This window comes from Pristiophorus japonicus, chromosome 6 (genome assembly GCF_044704955.1).
Source record: "Pristiophorus japonicus isolate sPriJap1 chromosome 6, sPriJap1.hap1, whole genome shotgun sequence".
Taxonomy (NCBI): Eukaryota; Metazoa; Chordata; class Chondrichthyes; family Pristiophoridae; genus Pristiophorus; species Pristiophorus japonicus.
This window is the reverse complement of record NC_091982.1, coordinates 132,944,946-132,964,403: the sequence shown is the minus strand read 5'-3', so window position 1 is coordinate 132,964,403 and position 19,458 is coordinate 132,944,946. Positions and strand designations below refer to the sequence as shown.

The following is a 19,458-nucleotide window of genomic DNA, read 5'->3' as shown; positions in this document are numbered from 1 at the left end:
AGCAGGCCCTTGCTGTGAGTGGGCTGCGAGCAGGTCCCTTGGATGTGGTTCAGACATGGTGACATCCTGTGTGCTTGTTTCCGGTATCGTGGGAGGAGTCTTGTCAATTCTCTCTCCAAGCTATGTTAGGTTGTTCCGCTTACTTCAACTCACCCGTCCAGTGGCCCTTCCGCAAGCTGCACAAACGTGTTAAATACTCAGCCAAGGACAGCTTAAGCTCTCATGTTCGATTTGTAGACAAGACAAGTTAGCAACCGCTTGCTTTTTGAGTGAGCGTGCAAAGTCATACATTTTGGTAGGAAAAACAAGGTAAGGAAATATAAACTAAAGGGTAAAATCCTGAAGAAGGTGCATTAACAGAGAGACCGGGGGGTATATGCGCACAATTCATTGAAGGTGGTAGGGCAGGTTGAGAAAACGGTTAAAAAAGCAAGTCGAGGCAGAGAGAACAAAAGCAAGGAAGTTATGATGAACGTTTATCAAACACTGGTTCAGCGTCAACTGGAGTATTGTGTCCAATTCTGGGCATGCGCTTTAGGAAGGATGTGGAGGCCTTAGAGAGGGTGCAGAAAAGATTTACGAGAATGATTCCAGGGATGAGAGACTTCAGTTAGGTGGATAGACTGGAGAATGTGGGGTTGGTTCTCCTTGGAGCAGAGAAGATTGAGAGAAAATTTGATAAGAGATGTTCAAAATCACGAGGGGTCTGGACTGAGTAGATAGAGAGAAACTGTTTGCATTGTCAGAAGGGTCAAGAACCAGAGGACACAGATTTAAGGAGATTGGCCGAAGAACCAAAGGCAACATGAGGAAAAATGTTTTTACACAGCGATTAGTTAGGATTTGGAATTCACTGCCTCAAAGGGTGATGTTGGCAGTTTCAATCATTTTCAAAAGGGAGTTGGATAATTACCTGAAGGAAACAATTTGCCGGGCTGCAGGGAAAGGGCAGGGAGTGGGACTGGCTGAGGTGCCCTTGCAGAGGGCCGGCACGGGCTGAATGGTGGCCTCCTGTGCTGTAACCGTTCTCTGATTCTATGATTCGGGTTGGCAATCCTCTCATGACTAATTTCAAGGAATCTTCTGTCCCTAAATCTAGAGAAAAATCATATGGGCATTGGTGCTTTTTCAAAGATCTTCAAACACTTTTGTTTAATTTTTATTGGACATGGGAAAAATGCTGTTTGACTGAGAGTCAAGAACCATCCAATTGAGTAATGAAGAGTCTGTTTGCTTTCCGATTGGTAGGTGGGGCACCACAAGGATGGCCATGTTGGGCAACCAATAGCGAGATTGTGGGGCGCTTGGGGACAGGGGGTCATGTGATGACACATTCAGGAATATGTCCAACCAGAGTGGTCAGCTTTTGTTTGATCCCTGCCAGGACGACTCTTGCACAATTCTCTATCAGTGTGTTTCCCTTTGAGAGACTACCAACGAACTTCAGGAGCAGGGCCTGCCCACAATGCACTGCAGCCCCAATGGTAAGCACATGCTCACTGGCAAATCCATGTGACTCGTGCAGCACTGTCTGGGCTGCAAGGGATTGTGGGTGTGGTTGCTGCCATAATTGGGTAGGATTTATGAATGGAGCAGCTCGGGGGAAGGAAACAGTGGGGCAAGAGAAGCAGCCTCCCATTTTGAAAATTTCAAAACAGATATTGCTGGACTTTTGTAGAGTAATTGTATTAATGGTTACGGAACCAAGGAGGATAAATGGAGGTAAGCCACTTAACACAATCACAATTACTAAGGGCATGGTACTCAGTAAGATAATGGGACTAAAGGCAGATAAATCCCCTGGATCTGATGGCTTGCATCCTAGGGTCTTAAGAGAAGTAGCGGCAGGGATTGTGGATGCATTGGTTGTAATTTACCAAAATTCCCTGGATTCTGGGGAGGTCCCAGCAGATTGGAAAACTGCAAATGTAACGCCCCTATTTAAAAAAATGAGGCAGACAAAAAGCAGGAAACTATAGACCAGTTAGCCTAACATCTGTGGTTGGGAAAATATTGGAGTTCATTATTAAAGAAGCAGTAACAGGACCTTTGGAAAAACATAATTTGGTCAGGCAGAGTCAGCATGGATTTATGAAGGAGAAATCACACGTTTGACAAATTTGCTAGAATTCTTTGAGGATGTAACGATCAGGGTGGATAAAGGGGAACCAGTAGACGTGGTGTATTTGGATTTCCAGAAGGCATTCGATAAGGTGCCACATAAGAGGTTATTAAACAAAATTAGAGCTCATGGGATTGAAGGTAATATTTTAGCATTGACTGAGGATTAGTTAACAGACAGAAAACAGAGTTGGAATAAATGATTCATTTTCGGATTGGCAGGCTGTAACTAGTGAGGTGCCGCAAGGATCAGTGCTGGGGCCCCAGCTATTCACAATCTATATCAATGGTTTGGATGAGGGGACCAAATGTAATATATCCAGGTTTGCTGATGATACAAAGCTAGGTGGGAATGTAAGTTGTGAGGAGGATGCAAAGAGACTTCAAGGGGATATAGACAGGCTAAGTGAGTGGACAAGAACATGACAAATGGAATATAATGTGAAGTTACCCACTTTGGTAGAAAAAATAGAAAAACAGTATTTTTAAATGGTGAGAGATTGGGAAATGTTGGTGTTCAGAGGGACCTGGGTGTCCTTGTACACCAATCACTGAAAGTTAACATACTGGTAAGCCTTTATTACAAGATGATTTGAGTTTAAGAGTAAAGACGTTTTATTGCAATTATTTAGGGTCCTGGTGAGACTGTACCTGGAGTATTGTGCAGAGTTTTGGTCTCCTTACCTGAGGAAGGATATACTTGCCAGAGAGGGAGTGCAATGAAGGTTCACCAGACTGATTCCTGAGATGGGGGATTGTCTTGTGAAGAAAGATTGAGTAGACTCGGCCTATATTCTCTGGAGTTTAGAAGAATGAGAGGTGATCTCATTGAAACTTACAAAGGGCCCAAGTTTCCACATGATTTGCGCCTGATTTTTAGGAGCAACTGGTGGAGAACGGACTATCTTAGAAATCGCAATTCTCCACATTTTTTTTTCTGCAGTTCTAGTCAGGTAGAACAGTTCTACTTTGGAACAGAATTTTTTCTTCAAAAGGGGGCGTGTCCGGCCACTGACGCCTGATTTGAAAGTTTCCACAGTGAAAACGTACTCCAAACTAAGTTAGAATGGAGCAAGTGAAGATTTTTGTAGAACTGAAAAAACCTGTTCTACACATTAAAAAAATCAGGCGCAGGTTACAAATTAGGCGTCCAGAACGAGGTGGGGGGGGGGGGGGGCAAGGGGAAGGGAAGTCATTAAATTCTACAATAAATCCTTATTTATACTTCTACAAATATTATACAAATAAATCCAACCTGAATAAACATTTATAAGCAAAGAAAAGATTAAATAAACCATCTTCCTACCTGTGTGAAAGTGCTTCAGGCACAGAGAATGCTGCAGTCAGCCTGAGGCGCCCGTTCTTCCCGCGGGGGTGGGGGAGGAGGAGGCACCCGTTCTTCCCGCGGGGGGTGGGGGAGGAGGAGGCACCCGTTCTTCCCGCGGGGGGTGGGGGAGGAGGAGGCACCCGTTCTTCCCGCGGGGGTGGGGGAGGAGGAGGCACCCGTTCTTTCCCGCGGGGGGGGTTAGGAGGTGCCCGTTCTTCCCGCGGGGGGGGGGGAGAAGAGGCACCCGTTCTTTCCCGCGGTGGGGGGAAGGAGGCACCCGTTCTTCCCGCGGGGGGGGGAGGCGCCCGTTCTTCCCGCGGGGGGGGGGGAGGTGCCCGTTCTTCCCGCGGGGGGGGTGGTGAAGGAGACAGTGAGAAGGCTGCAAGTGCTGATGTGCTGATGGCAATGTGCTTTTATTAAAAAAATGTTCAAAAATTAAACAGCTACAAAGAACTACAAAAATGGCCGAGTGCCAATGTTTTTTTCACAAAAAAACTAATTTAAATAGTACCCGCCCCCTCCCCCTCCCACTTTCAAAATCGGCGCGAGTGTCTGCTCCGCCCCCCTGGGTGCCGCGCCAGGCAGACAAGGAGCTGCAGAACGCTCCAGAATTGCGATTTTTTTTTTTAGGCGCCGTTTTCGGCACAAAATACGGGCGCCCAGCTCGGAGGGGCGCCCGTTTTTTATTGTGTGGAAACTTGGGCCCAAAATTCTTACAGGGCTTGACAGGGTAGGTGCCGGGAGGATGTTTCGCCTGGGCTGGTGAGTCTAGAACCAGGGGGCACAGTCTCAGAATAAGGGGTCAGACATTTAGGAATCTCTTCACTTGGAGAGTGGTGAATCTTTGGAATTCTCTGCCCCAGAGGGCTGTGGAGGCTCAGTTTTTGAATATATTCAAAACAGAGAGCAATATAAGGGAATCAAGGGATATGGAGACAGTGCAGGAAAGTGGAGTTGAGGTCGAAGATCAGCCATGATCTCATTGAATGGCGGAGCAGGCTCGAGGGGCCGAATGGCTCCTAATTCTTATGTTCCGTATGTTCTTAGATCACGGCTGATCTGTAACCTAATGCCATATACCCGCCTGAGGGCTATATCCCTTAATACCTTTGATTAACAGAAAGCTTTCAATCTCGGATTTAAAATTAACACTTGATCTAGCATCAATTGCCGTTTGCGGAAGCGAGTTCCAAATTTCTACTACTATATGTAGAAGTGATTCCTAATTTCACCCCTGAAAGGTCTGGCTCTAATTTTTAGGCTATGCCCCTAGTCCTAGACTCCCCAACCAGCGGGAACAGTGTCTCTCTGTCTACCCTCTCTGTTCCCCTTAACATCCTGAAAACTTCCATCAAATCACCCCTTAAGCTTCTAAATTCCAGGGAATAGAACCCTAATTTGTGTCATCTCTTCTCGTAAATTAATCCTTAGATTCTGGGAATTATTCTGGTAAACCTACGCTGTACTCTTCAAGGCCAATACATCCTCGCTAAGATGTGGGGCCCAGAACTGCTCACAGTGCTCCAGGTGTGGGGCCCAGAACTGCTCACAGTGCTCCAGGTGTGGGGCCCAGAACTGCTCACAGTGCTCCAGGTGTGGGGCCCAGAAATGCTCACAGTGCTCCAGGTATGGTGCCCAGAACTGCTCAGTGCTCCAGGTTTGGGGCCCAGAACTGCTCAGTGCTCCAGGTGTGGGGCCCAGAACTGCTCAGTGCTCCAGATATGGGGCCCAGAACTGCTCACAGTGCTCCAGATATGGGGCCCAGAACTGCGCACAGTACTCCAGGTGTGGGCTAACCAGGGCTTTGTACAGCTGCAGCATAACTTCTACCCCCTTGTACTCTCGTCCTCTGGATATAAAGACCAGCATCACATTAGCATTTTGATGATTTTTTTGTACCTGTACATGACATTTTAATGCTTGATGTACCTGGGCCCCCACGTCTCTTTGGACACCCATGTTTTTAGCCTTTCACCATTTTGAAAATACTGTTCTATCCTTTTTTGGACCAAAGTGTTGTCACATTTTCCTAGATTGAAATCAATTTCCCACAGATTTGCCCATTCACTTCATCTGTCACTATCCCTGTTTAATTTTATGCTTCCATCTACACTCATCATTCTAGGCAGTCCCTCGAAATTGGGGAAGACTTGCCTGCACTCTAAGAAGTGAGTTCTTGGATGGCTGAACAGTTCAATATGGGAATGACAGTCTCTGTCACAAGTGGGACAGACAGTCGTTGAAGGAAAGGGTCGGTGGGACTGGTTTACCGCATTGGTGCGTCTGCCTTCCCGGGGGATTTGCAGGATCTTGTGGAGTCATCGTTGGTGGTATTTCTCCAGTGATTTGAGGTATCTATTGTACATGGTCCATGTCTCTGAGCCGTACAGGAGGGCGGGTATCACTACAGCCCTATTATCTGCACTACCTACATTTCCACCTATCTTTGTGTCATCGGCAAATTTGGATATATGACTTGCTTATGCCATCATCTAATTCATTAATAAATACAGTGAATAATTGCGGCTCCAACACAGATGCCTGTGGGACACCACTAGTACCCTCCTGCCAATTTAAGTACCCATCTACTATCCTGGTCTCCTGCCGTTCAGGCAAATTCCTAATCAGATCAATAATTTGCTCTCAATTCCATGGGCTTCTACCTTAATCTCTTATGTGAGACTTTATCAAATGCCTGTGGAAGTCCATATAAATAACATCCATAGACATTCCCCTGTTGACTACTTTAGTCACCTCTTCAAAAAATTCAATCAGGTTTGTCCGGTACGACTGACCTTTCACAAATCCTGGCTCCCTCTGATCAACTGAATATTTTTGAGGTGTTCAGTCACTCCATCCTTAATTATAGACTCTCGTAATTTCCCCACAACAGATAACTGGTCTATAATTCCCTGCTTTCCCTCTCTCACCTTTTTTAAATACTATTGTGACATATGCAATTTTCCAATCTAAAGGACGGTTTCTGAATCAAGGGAACGTTGGAAGATTATAATGAACACATCTGCTATGTTCTCACCTATTCCCTTTAAATCCCCGGGATGGAATCCTCCTGGTCCTGGGGATCTGTCACTCTTTAGTGCCAGTATTTTCTTTATTACGGTTATTTTAATTACATTAATTTTATTGATGTATTTAGTTTCCTTGGGATATCCGGCATGTTATCCTCTTCCTCTACTGTAAATACTGACACAAAGTAATTATTCAACATGTCCGCCGTTTCCTTATTATTATCGATAATATCACCGCTTTCAGTTATTAACGGCCCACATTGCTTCTGACCAGCCTCTGTTTCCTAATATAATTGTAAAAAAATGTTGTATTGAATTTGATCCCTGGCAAGTTACTTTCCATCTCCCTTTCTGTAGCTCTGTGTCTGTTTTGTGAGCCTTTGCTGTTCTTTGTATCTTTCCCATTCGCCAAGATCTGGGCTATTTATAGCATTTTTAAAATGTTTTTTCTCATAGCTTTATGCTGCCCCTCACCTCTTTAGTCATCCATGGCTGTTTTTTTTGGCAAGTAGAGCTCTTGTATAAACTGGTTCTATATCAAAAATGTTTTTTTGAGCATCTCCCATTGACCTCCTGACGTTCTGCCCAGTTTACTGTGGACCATCCCTGCCTCATCCCATGAAAATTGCCCTTGCCCAAATCTACAATCTCAGTCACTGTTTTGCATATCTCACTTTCAATTGCTACGTTGAACTCAATCATATTATGATCTCCATAAGATAAATGTTCACACACAGTTCGGCTGTTAAATAAATCTGGCTCATTACTAAATCTAATATGGCATGCCCCCTTGTTGCCTCGAGGACATATTGTCCCGGACACACACTCAAAATTCACCACCTTTCTGAAGGTGCTAGCCTGCTGATCCCAATCTATATGGAAGTAAAAATCCCCATTAAAACCACTCTGCCTTTACTACACGCTTGTCTAATCTCTGCATTTATACAATCTAGCACTTCACAGCTGCTACCAGGGGACCGATACTTAACTCCCACTACAGTTCTAAAATCCTTTCCTATTTCTTAATTTTACCCATAAAGTCTCCACTGTCTGCTTACCTCTCTATATCCTGCCTTATCATTGAAGTGATTTCATCCTTAATCGCAGACTACTACTCTGCCATTTTCCCTATCTGTCCTGTACACGTTATAACCTGTTATATTTAGTGCCCACTCCTGACCAGCTATGTCTCTGTAATGGCTCCCCTGTGTAGAGGAACAAAGGGACCTGGGAATGCATGTCCACAGATCCCTGAAGATAGCAGGTCAGGTGGATAAGGCGATTAAGAAGGCATATGGAATGCTTGCCTTTATTGGCCGATGTTATGTATGTAACACCTTGTAACCAGCATTCTACCGCCATCAAAGGGTGCATTTGTTGGAGTCCCAAGGGATCCCAGCATCCTTTGGGAGCACTGCATATAAGCAGGTCACCCATGCTGTGTGAGCACTTTGGAATCAGAATAAAGAGAATAAGGGCACACTTACTCAAGTCTACAGTACTCAGTCACATTGCTTTATTTGAGACATAACAGCCGAGAAATAGAATATAAGAGCAGGGGGGGGTTATGCTTGAACTGTATAAAACACTGGTTAGGCCACAGCTGGAATACTGCGTGCAGTTCTGGTCACCAAATTACAGGAAGGATGTGATTGCACTGGAGAGGGTACAGAGGAGATTTACGAGGATGTTGCCAGGAGTGGAGAATCTTCGCTATGAGGCAAGATTGGATAGGCTGTGTTTGTTTTCATGGAACAGAGGAGGCTGAGGGGAGACCTCATTAAGGTGTATAAAATTATGAAGGGCCGAGATATAGTGAATAGAAAGGACCTATTTCCCTTAGCAGAAGGGTCAACAATCAGGGGGCATAAATTTCAAGTAATTGGAGGGAGGTTTAGAGGGGATTTGAGGGGGAATTTCTTCACCCAGAGGATGGTGGAGGTCTGGAACTCAGTGCCTGAAAGAGTGGTAGAGGCAGAAACCCTCACCACATTTAAAAAATACTTGGATGTGCACTTAAAGTGCCGTAACCTACCGGGCTACGGACCGAGAGCTGGACAGTGGGATTAGGCTGGATAGCTCTTTGTCAGCCGGCGCAGACACGATGGGCCAAACTGGCCTCCTTCCGTGCTGTAAATTTCTATTATTCTATGAGACCGTCATCACTGAGAAATAGAGAGTGGGTGAGAGCAGAGACATGAGAAATGGGGGCCAACAGTCAGCACTCCCATTAAATCTTGACTGAGGGGAAAAAATAGGCCTTCAGAAGCTCTGGTGTGATGGAGCTGAAGAAAATGCATGAATGGGTGAGTAGAAGGGTAAGTTATGGAAGCCTTGTTTAAAAGAAAGAACTTGCATTTAGTGCTTCACACAGCTGCCTTCTGTGCTGTAATTTCTACAGTCTGTCATGACATGACCGGTGTGGGGGTTGCAATTGCCAAGCAAGTTATTTGAAAAAGACAGAAAGCCAAAATGTTTTGAGGGAATGAGGAAAGGAGGAAAGTGCTGTCAGTGTCGTTTGTTATTTGGAAACGGTGTTTCCTTACCAGCATGCTGGCTGATTAATGGCCGTCCAAACACTGAACCTCTCTGTTTAATAAGCTATGTGCCTCCTGTCTGATGTTACAACACCATTCCTGAGCCACGCTGGAACATACAAAAATGAGGAAGTTCTCTGGATGCTGCACGTAAAGAAATTGTTGACTGGATGTAGCAGTCAGTGTAGGGGGAAATGTTCCAAATCCTAATCTTCTGCAACTTTGGAAGGATTGGGTGATTGACAAACCTCGGACTATCATAGCGCTTGTTGGCCATTGTAGCTCAGAGATTTGTACCCATCTAACCCCAATACAGCTGTGCTTCACAGTTCATTTAGTTCACAGATGGGCTACTTTTTAAAGAGAAATATCCCTCAAGGCATTGACTATAGTTTCTGTAATTTTTAATTGGCTAAGTATTTGAAAAAGAGGAATATAAAACAATATGATTGTAGTAAATAGCATCAACTGAATCGCATCATCAATCATCAATTAGCACTACTAAAATGTGCCTCATGTTTACATCTCTTATTGTAAACCTCTCGAGCCTGCCCACAAATTCTTTCCCTCTTTCCCAATATTCATTGGTCTATAATATACGCCCAATAACAGATCTCTCTTTATTTACTCTATCCAGGTCAACACCATCACTAAAATCGTTCTATTCCCTGGCTGAAGCTGTGCCTCCAATTAATAAGGTAAGCCTTCCTGCTCCTTGTTCATCTTTCAGCTCCTGACATTACAGCCGGCAGTATTTACTTTCCAGATTCGCTCTGACTTGTACCTGTTTAAAAAAAGAAAGACTTGCATTTATATAACGCCTTTCACGACCCCAGGAAGTCCCAAAGTGCTTTATAGCCAGCAAAGTACTTTTGAAGTGTAGTCACTGTTGTAAGGTAGGAAATGCAGCAGACAATTTGCGCACAGCAGGCTCCCAAAAAACAGCAATGTGATAATGCCCAGGTCATTTGTTTTAGTGATATTGGTTGAGGGATAAATATTGGCCAGGACACTGGGGTTAACTCCCTGGCTCCTCTTCAAAATATTGCCATGAGATGGTTTGTGTCCACCTGAGAGAGCAGACGGGGCCTGGGTTTAATGTGTCTGATTAAAGGCAGCATTGCACTGGGAGTGTCAGTCTGGATAATGTGCTCGAGTCTCTGTCGTGGGACTTGAACCCACAACCTTCTGACTCAGGCGAGAGTGCTAGCCACTGAGCCATGGCTGTTACAGCTATAGTATCACATCCTGTTGTTCTAATTAGTGCCTCTACTTTCCTAGTGGTGCATGTCTCACCCTTTCCCCATGTACGGAGGAGAAACGCTTATTCTGTAAGAAATTCCGTGTTTGATCTCTTAATTTCCAATGAAATACGAACTCCGATTGTAGTTTTAATGTCACTTTATTTTGGCAGACAGCAACAAGCTCTTGGCTTTAAGCCAGGTCTTTGTCCTTCTGACATCACATGGCCAAAATGGCTGTATTTATACTGGGTTCAATTGAGAGAAAAGAACTCGCCTTCTTTGACCTTATTGGCTCAATTAATAGTCTTTTAACCTTTTAATTGGCTCGCTACCCAAGGTCCTAAAATGTCAAGTTGATTGATGACTTAATGCAACAAGCTGAACTGCACATAGACATGGGAGTCTGTGTTTTCTCAACTTGTCTAAATGCAGCCTGTTTGAATTCTCTATCAATCCCCCCTTTGATTCTTTTACAAACTGAATCGTAAAACATCAGGTGTCACTGGTTAAACATTCTACAAAATAATTTTACACATGTTAATAGAGTTTTGTTCTAAAATTTGTCGATGTGTTTCGCCACATGTCCGGACTAGTAGCTTCCACACAAATTTACACCAACCCGAGTTCCATCGTGGCCACAATGGAAGTCTGGTTTTAGTAGGTTAATTAACCTTATTTCAATTTAATCCAAATAAAACATCTTAGTTCAACCAGTAAACAACCTTCCCTTAAGCATAACATACCCCTGTGCCACGTACAGACGGTCTGCTGGGACCTGCAAGGTGTCTCACCTGCGGGACAGCAGCTACAGCCGCCTGGTCGCAACAACATTTAATCAACATAAACAAACAATATAAAAGTAAAATAATTACAACAAATAGAATTAAACCTTCCACCAATGAAGTTCCTATTGAACCTAGCCATTCAGTGGCTCCACTCCACAAAGTGAATGATAGGGGTTGCTTAAGTTTTTCTACCTCCTTTTGGATAAGTGGGTAATTTCTTCGGAGCTATCTGGGATATACGTGCAACACTCAGTTCCGAGTAGGGTGCAAGTACCTCCCTTTTCAGCCAGGATGTAATCAAGGGCCAGTCTATTCTGTAGGGCTACTGTGCAGATTGCTACCATTTCTGCATTGATTTTAACTAGGGCCTCTGAGGTATCATTGGCTACTCGTTCCACAACGGATGCCATGTTAATGGATTCCCTTGCCAGTCTGGCGGTCTCATACCTGGGGATCAGAATGGCAAAGAACCTCTCTGTTTCTGTGATAGCTCTCTTAGGACGGTGTAAATGTTCCGACAGTGAATTTATTTGATACATATAAGGCACAATGTAGGCTAAATAGCAGGATCCCATCCAATTCTGGGGCAGCCAAGGGTAGGCCTTGTGGCCACACACCCAATAGGTGCCATTATAGGCAATGAAGGTTAGCTGTTTCTTTGTCAGCAACACTCCGGGGCCTGTCCAGGCTTTTCCATCTGGTTTATTCAGAATCCCTGTTACGTTAAGAATTCCCACATCGGCCCAGTTTGGACAGTTCCGTGGCTTGATTATATTATAATTCCAGGAGCAGTTACTATACCCCATATTTTGACCTCCTTTGATGTTTCTAATCAGACAGACCGATTCCCCCGGTCTTCCTATTCCCGTTGTATTAGTGATAACAAAAAATGGGGGCCATTTGGAATTATTGTAGCACGGTTGGTATCCCCCTTCAAAGGTAGTCAGATTGTAACCTGCTGACTTCCATTTACGTGCCCAGTTTTCCGTATCCTGAAACGCCTTGCCTGTTTTGTTTTGATTAATTATCCACTCAGCCATTTCCGAGATATTTAAGGAAACTGGCCTCAAGGGAATTCCTCCCTTTGAGTGAATAGGAATATGCGCACACACCCAACAACTAGAAATGTTACCTTGTTTGGCATAAATGTATGACATATAAAAAGATATTTACATGTAATTCCCTTGCTACATTACTATTTCCCTTTGGTGCAGTAGGTCGGCTAGTAAGAAGTAGGCAAATGCCTAGAATACCTACAATCAGTAGTACAGTAAATTTATACATTTTGGCAAAAAGTAATTGGCCTTATTAGATTTCAGCTTCAGTTACGGGTGCTCGTTTAACGTGTGAAGCGTGAATCCAGGCTTTCTTTCCTTGGACTTTAACAGCTGCCTGGGTGGTCAATAACACTTGATAAGGTCCCTCCCACTTGGCTCCCAAAGGTTCTTTATGCAACTTTTTCACATACACCCAGACTCCCGAGATGATGTCGTGTCCTCCTTCGGGTGGATTACCCCAAGCTGCCGATACCTGTCGGGAAACAGAACTAATAGTATTGGCTAAGTTCTGACAGTATGATAACAAAGTGTCACTCATTAAGTGAACATCAGCTTTCCGTAAATTGATAGTTCCTGGCAGCGACATGGGCCTTCCTGTTATAATTTCAAATGGGCTTAGACCTGTAGTTCAGTTCGGGGTTGCCCTAATGCTACATAGCACGATTGGTAGTGCCTGGGGCCATGGTGTTCCTTCTTGGTAATATTTGGCAAGCTGTTGTTTCAGAGTTCGATTCATTCGTTCTACTTGTCCTGATGATTGTGGATGATAAGGACAGTGTAAATCCCACGTAATGTTCAGTAACCTACAGACTTCTTGGCAGACAGCACCTGTGAAATGTGTTCCCTGATCTGAGTCAATGCTACTCGGGACTCCCCATCGGAGAATGTAATCCTTACACAAGACCTTTGCAGTGTGATTGGCTGTGGCTCTTTTAGTTGGGACAGCTTCTACCCATTTAGAGAATCTGTCGACCATGACAAGAATGTTAGTGTATCCTTGGCATGAAGGAAGAGATATATAATCAACCTGCAGATGCTGGAATGGTCCGACAGGAGCAGGGGGCCTCAGTTGGGGCATTACCGTGATGGGTCCAGAATTATGTGTGGTAACAGACCACACAGCGGTCTGTTACCAGCTGGGCATGTTTTTTAAATCCCCGACCCCACCAGCTTTTCTGGAACCGTGCCGTCATCTGTTGTGAGGCCAAGTGTCCCCACGAGTGGATCTGTTGGGCTAAAAAAGGCATAAGTGCTTGTGGCGCGACTGGCTTGTCGGTAATTCTTTGTCTCCAGACACCATCTTCACATAGCTTAATTGCTGCCTCAATCCATGTCCATTTTTCCTCTCGGGAACACTCACCTTGCATTGTTTGAAGGTCTCATGTCAGAGTCCTGAGTGCTTTCAATCTGCACATCTGTGTTCGTTCTTCTGGAGGAATGCCTTGTGAGGCGGCATCTTTAGCTGCCTGGTCGGTTAGGGCATTTCCTTGTGCTTCTGTGGTATTTTCCTTGGTATGGGCCTTACACTTCAGGATGGACACTTCCTGAGGTAATTGTATGGCCTCCAGTAAGTCTCGGACTTCTTTTCCATTTCGGATAGGTGTACCAGCAGCAGTGAGGAATCCTCTTTTCCGCCAGAACAGACCAAAGTCGTGAGCGACTCCAAAAGCATAACGCGAATCTGTGTAGACATTAGCTGTCTGTCCTTCTGCTATTTGACATGCTTCTGACAGGGCCCGTAACTCGGCCTGTTGTGCTGAAGTTCCTGAGGGTAAACATCCTTTTGCCACTACCTCATATAAGGTTGTAACTGCCCATCCTGCTTTTCTGGTACCATTGTCAACAAAGGAGGAACCATCTGTAAACAGGATGAGGTCTGGGTTGTGCAGAGGCTCCTCTGCTGCTAAGGCTGCTTCTTCTGTTTCTTTTAAAATCTCCACGCAGTCATGCTCTTCACATTCTCCCCACTCTTGCTCCCTCGATTCTGACTTCGGGAGCATAGTTGCGGGATTAACCGGGCTGGCCCGGATGATATGGAGATTAGGAGCTTCCAAAACTGCTGTCCAGCGGGTCCATCGAGCTGCCGTCACCTGAGACATTCTATTCATAGACAGCAAAGCATGTACGGTGTGGGGACACTTGACAATCAGCTTTTGGTCGAGGACTAGACCCGCAGTGATCATTACCGCTCGACATGTAGCTTCCATGGCCCTAAGGCAACTTCCCCATCCGAGGGCTACCGCATCCAGTTTTGCTGAATAATAGCCAATAGGTCTTTGCCGATCCCCATGTTCTTGTGTCAGTATAGCTGTCATATATCCTTCTTTCTCATGGACAAACAGGGTAAATGGCTTACCACTGTCGGGGATTCCCAGAGCCGGTGCCGAACACAAAGCCTTTTTCAAACTCAGGAAGGCCTCTTGCTGTTCCTTAGTGAGGGTGATGGCTTCTTTAGAGGCACGTTTCCTCTTTAAGATATCATTCAATGGCTGAGCAAGCTGTGTGAAGGAGTCAATCCAATTTCTGTTAAAGTTACACAATCCCAAAAAAGACCTTAGTTCGTGAATAGTGGTGCGGTTTTTAGCAGCCCGAATGGCTGCAGTTCTTTCCTGGGTAAGTTCTCTCTTTCCTTGTGAAATCTTTTGTCCCAGGTATACAACCTCTTCTTGGGATATTTGTGCTGGCTTTATGTCCTTTCAGCCAAAGGTGGTCCAGCAAAGCTTGTAAATCTTGTTCATGCTGGTCTTCTGTGTTTGAAGCTAGCAGGATATCGTCTACATATTGGATGACTGTGGATGACAGGGGAGGTAATTCTCGCAAATAGCTTTGTAAAGCCATGTGGAATACCGTAGGGCTGTTGAGGAAACCCTGCGGTAACCGGGTCCAAGTATACTGTTGTCCTTGGACAGTGAAAGCAAACCACTGTCGAACCTCCGGTGCCATTGGCCATATCTATAACCGAGAAATATTTATGTTCCAGTTTGAGGGCATTAAAAATGGTGGCGGGATCTGCGACCAAAGGAGCTTTTTGATCAATACACTGGTTAGCTTTCCTATAATCGACAGTCAAACGCCAAGTCTCATTAGATTTTTGTACCGGCCACATGGGGTTATTGGAGGAGCTATGCGTTTTAATAAGCACCCCTTGTTTCTCCAATTGCTGAATAACCGGTAAGATTCCCGCGATGGCAGTTGGACTGATGGGATACTGTTTAGTGCATGGAGGCTTGGTCCCGGTAAATGACGCAGGCTCCATCTGGAGTCGGCCACAATCATTCTTATCTTTAGCCCATATCGGGTGTTCCTTCAATTCTTCTTTCTTCAAAGTTCTAATTGACCATGTCACCCGACCATCCTCGAAATGCAACGATGAATCTATTTGGATTAGAACGTCCATTCCCAAAAGGGGTTGATCTACTGGGCCTATCCAGACCGGCGTGGTTAGTTCATGTGGACCCAGCCCTATAAGTACCAGTGTTGTCCTTTTAATTTCCATTTTATGGTCCCCAACTCCATAGGCTGTACGTGCCCTACCATCCAACGGCAAAAAGTCTCCATATTGCAGGGGTAAGCATGTGTCCACCCCTGTGTCTAAAAGACAGTCCACATCCTTATCGCCCACCCTCACAGTTATATATAGCCCATCTTCCCTTTGTTGTATTAGTGCGAGGAGGGGGGGCCAAGGTGGGCTCTAATCGTTTTTTGCTATCCCAATTAACTCCTTCTGTTGTTGTATTGTCAGTCGCTTAAATGCTTCTTTGAAGTCATTATCTTGTGACAAGCCGGGTTTGTTGGCTGAATTGTATCCCTGGCTGCGTCCTTTTCCCCAGCCACGACCTTTCTGTTTTGCCCTGCACGTCTTGGCCCAATGACCTTCTTTCCCACAATAATGACATTTTCCGGGTAATTTTCCGTAAACTGTTTATCGGAATCCTGGGATTTCCATCCCATAGCCTGTACAGCTCGGACTTTAGCTCCCATATCCCGATCTAATTGGTTACATCGATCCACCAATGCTGCAAGGGTAGTTCCTCTACCTTCCTAGTCCGGTAACACTACCTTAAGCATTTTGGGCAGTTCTGGCTTTAGACCTGCCACGAAAGCTGCTTTCAGGGGTCCAAACACTTGTTCATCCATTTCTTCATCCGTATTATTCATACCCGAATGTTCTAGCCACGGGCATCTAAACTGCTCGTCATACTCCAGGACCTCCTCTGTTCCTTTCTGTTGGCAGGCTGCAATTTTTCCCCAGTCTGTCTTAGCTGGACTGAAGGCTTGCAGCCAGTGTTTAATCGCCTCCCATCCTGCGTCTAATTCTTGCTCATCCTGCCCCAAAGCTTCTTCTACCTTGTCGTGCAATTTTCTTCCCTGTGTTTTTGGCACCATTATGGTCAAAATTTGCACTCCGTCCCAGGGAAGAAGTTGATATATATTTCTTAAGCAGTCCAATTGGTCCCACGTTTTCACTCCCCCTTTCTTTGGATTGGGCAATTCCTTGGACCATTTATCAATTTTCTCTGGGTATGCCAGATCATGAACTAAGTATTCTGCATACACCCTTCTCTTTGTTTTTTTGGTTCCGCCCTCATCCGCAGTCTCTTCTGATTTGACTACAACACGTCTTTTTTTAAACGGGGCAAAGCGCACCCCTAATTCTTCATCCTCCGACCCTGTATCGTCGGAGGATTCAGAATCCGTATCTATTCCTCGGTCGTGTCTTCGGGTTTATGCTTTTAATTTATCCAAATTGACCGATACATTTTCCTTTTCCTATTACTGTCTCTTGACCTAATGATTTTTTCCATTCTTTAATTTCTCCTTTAAGATCTTTAACTTCCGCTTCCGACTTTTCAAGTTCAAGCTTTTTCTGTCGGAGCTGTTCACAAACAGCTTGCAATTGGTCCTTTGTACTGGTCAGTTCTCGATCATGTTGGGAAAGCATTATAATTTTATTCCGCTTTCGAATCTGTCCCATAATGGCTAGGGACCATCTAGTTCGCTCTTTATTTTTCATACGGGTCGTTTTTCCCCAGACCCTTTTAATCTCGTCCAAGGACCATTGTCCTTTGGAGGTTCCGTACTTTTGTTCAATCTTCATACAGGTTTTAGATAAATTGAATTGTTGCTCTATATATTCTTTCAACTGTTCGAAAATTTCATCTATCGAAACTTGAGGTGGTGCCTGCTCACTTTTAACAGTTGTAGGCAATTCTTTGCTCTTATCTCCTGCTGCCATAATACTGATTTCTTTACTGGGGTCTCGAATCGTAGGCTTTCGAGCCGATCAATAGGTCGGTGATTAATTAACGAACACATCGCCGAAGTTTAGACGTCTATGGGACCTCGAGCCGACTACCAACTGGAGGGTTTGCAAACCGGAGGCTTTCGGAATCGCGTAGAAGGAGAGGCGAATTTAGACTTTTGACCGAGGACTTTTATAAAGAGGAGTCCTTACCTCAGTATGTAGGTCCGATGTCCAAAATTCAGTTTCTTTCCTCAGCGATTGTGTTCGTGATGCCAAAATTGTTAGATCTCTTAATTTCCAATGAAATACGAACTCCGATTGTAGTTTTAATGTCACTTTATTTTGGCAGACAGCAACAAGCTCTTGGCTTGAAGCCAGTTCTTTGTCCTTCTGATATCACATGGCCAAAATGGCTGTATTTATACCGGGTTCAATTTACAGAAAATAACTCGCCTTCTTTGACCTTATTGGCTCAATTAATAGTCTTTTAACCTTTTAATTGGTTCGCTACCCAAGGTCCTAAAATGTCAAGTTGATTGATGACTTTAATGCAACATGCTGAACTGCACATAGACATGGGAGTCTGTGCTTTCTCAACCTGTCTAAATGCAGCCTGTTTGAATTCTCTATCATTCTGCTTACCATATTGTCAGAAGTTTTGCTATTTGCTAAATAATAAAAGTATTGTATAAAAATAAGGACAGAATGTATGACTCTAAAGTGGGGCCTGAACTCCATCTGTGTGCTTGGGCCAGTAGAGCCAGACTCTCTCACCTTACCTGATTCTCTGTGCTCAACCTAGGAGAGATCTGCTGGCAACACGGGCAACTAGTGGTCCAGATATTGCTGCCAGGGTGAGACTGGGGATGTTCACTGTATATTTTTCCATCTAGCGTAATGATCTCACTGCTGATAACTTGCTCCAAATTGACTAGTTTTTCCCATTGGAATAGGATGCAGTGAGCGTGGCAGTAATTTGAAAGTGATGCGGCTGATGGCCAACCTATTAATCTGGCCTTGGTTGCTGCGTTTTCCTTGTTATACTGGTAATTGAAATGCTGAATGTGACAGCAATGCAACATTACCAGTGACTGGGTTAGAAACATCGGTGCAGGAGTAGGCCATTCCGCCCTTCGAGCTTGCACCACCATTCACTATGTTCATGGCTGATCATGCAACTTCAGTACCCCATTCCCGCTTTCTCTCCATACCCCTTGATCCCTTTAGCCATAAGGACCACATCTAACTCCCTTTTAAATATATCTAACGAACTGGCCTCAACAACTTTCTGTGGTCGAGAATTCCACAGGTTCACAACTCTCTGAGTGAAGAAGTTTCTCCTAATCTCGGTCCTAAATGCCTTACCCCTTATCCTTAGACTGTGACCCCTGGTTCTGGACTTACCCAACATTGGGAACATTCTTCCTGCATCTAACCTGTCCAGTCCCGTCAGAATTTCTATGAGATCACCTCTCATCCTTCTAAACTCCAGTGAATATAAGCCTAGTTGATCCAATCTTTCATCATGTCAGTCCTGCATCCTGGGATTCAGTCTGGTGAACCTTCGCTGCACTCCCTCAATAGCAAGAATGTCCTTCCTCAGATTAGGAAACCAAAACTGAACACAATATTCAAGGTGTGGCCTCACTAAGGCTCTGTACAATTGCAAGGCCTCCCTGCTCCGACACTCAAATCTTCTCGCTATGAAGGCCAACATGCCATTTGCCTTCTTCACCGCCTGCTGTACCTGCATGCCAACTTTCATTGACTGATGTACCATGACACCGAGGTCTCATTGCAACTCCCCTTTTCCTAATCTGTCACCATTCAGATAATATTCTGCCTTCCTGTTTTTGCCACCAAAGTGGATAACCTCACATTTATCTACATTATACTGCATCTGCTATGCATTTGCCCACTCACCTAACCTGCCCAAGTCACCCTGCAGCCTCTTAGCATCCTTCTCACAGCTCACGCTGCCACCCAGCTTAGTGTCGCCTGCAAACTTGGAGATATTACTTTCAATTCCTTTGTCTAAATCAGTAATGTATATTGTCAGTAGCTGAGGTCCCAGCACTGAACCTTGTGGTACCCCACTAGTCACTGCCTGCC

General features: G+C 44.7%; 1 protein-coding gene across 1 annotated transcript in view; it reads left to right on the top strand.

Annotated features, from left to right (window-relative positions):
- The first annotated feature begins 202 nt into the window (after positions 1 to 202).
- Positions 203 to 19,458, top strand: part of LOC139265245 (lactosylceramide 4-alpha-galactosyltransferase-like) — a 61,881-nt gene continuing 42,625 nt past the window's right edge. The window contains exons 1-2 of the mRNA XM_070882181.1: positions 203 to 309; positions 9,652 to 9,712. The gene's annotated coding sequence lies outside the window, so the exon portion shown is untranslated. The remainder of the gene's footprint in view (positions 310 to 9,651; positions 9,713 to 19,458) is intronic.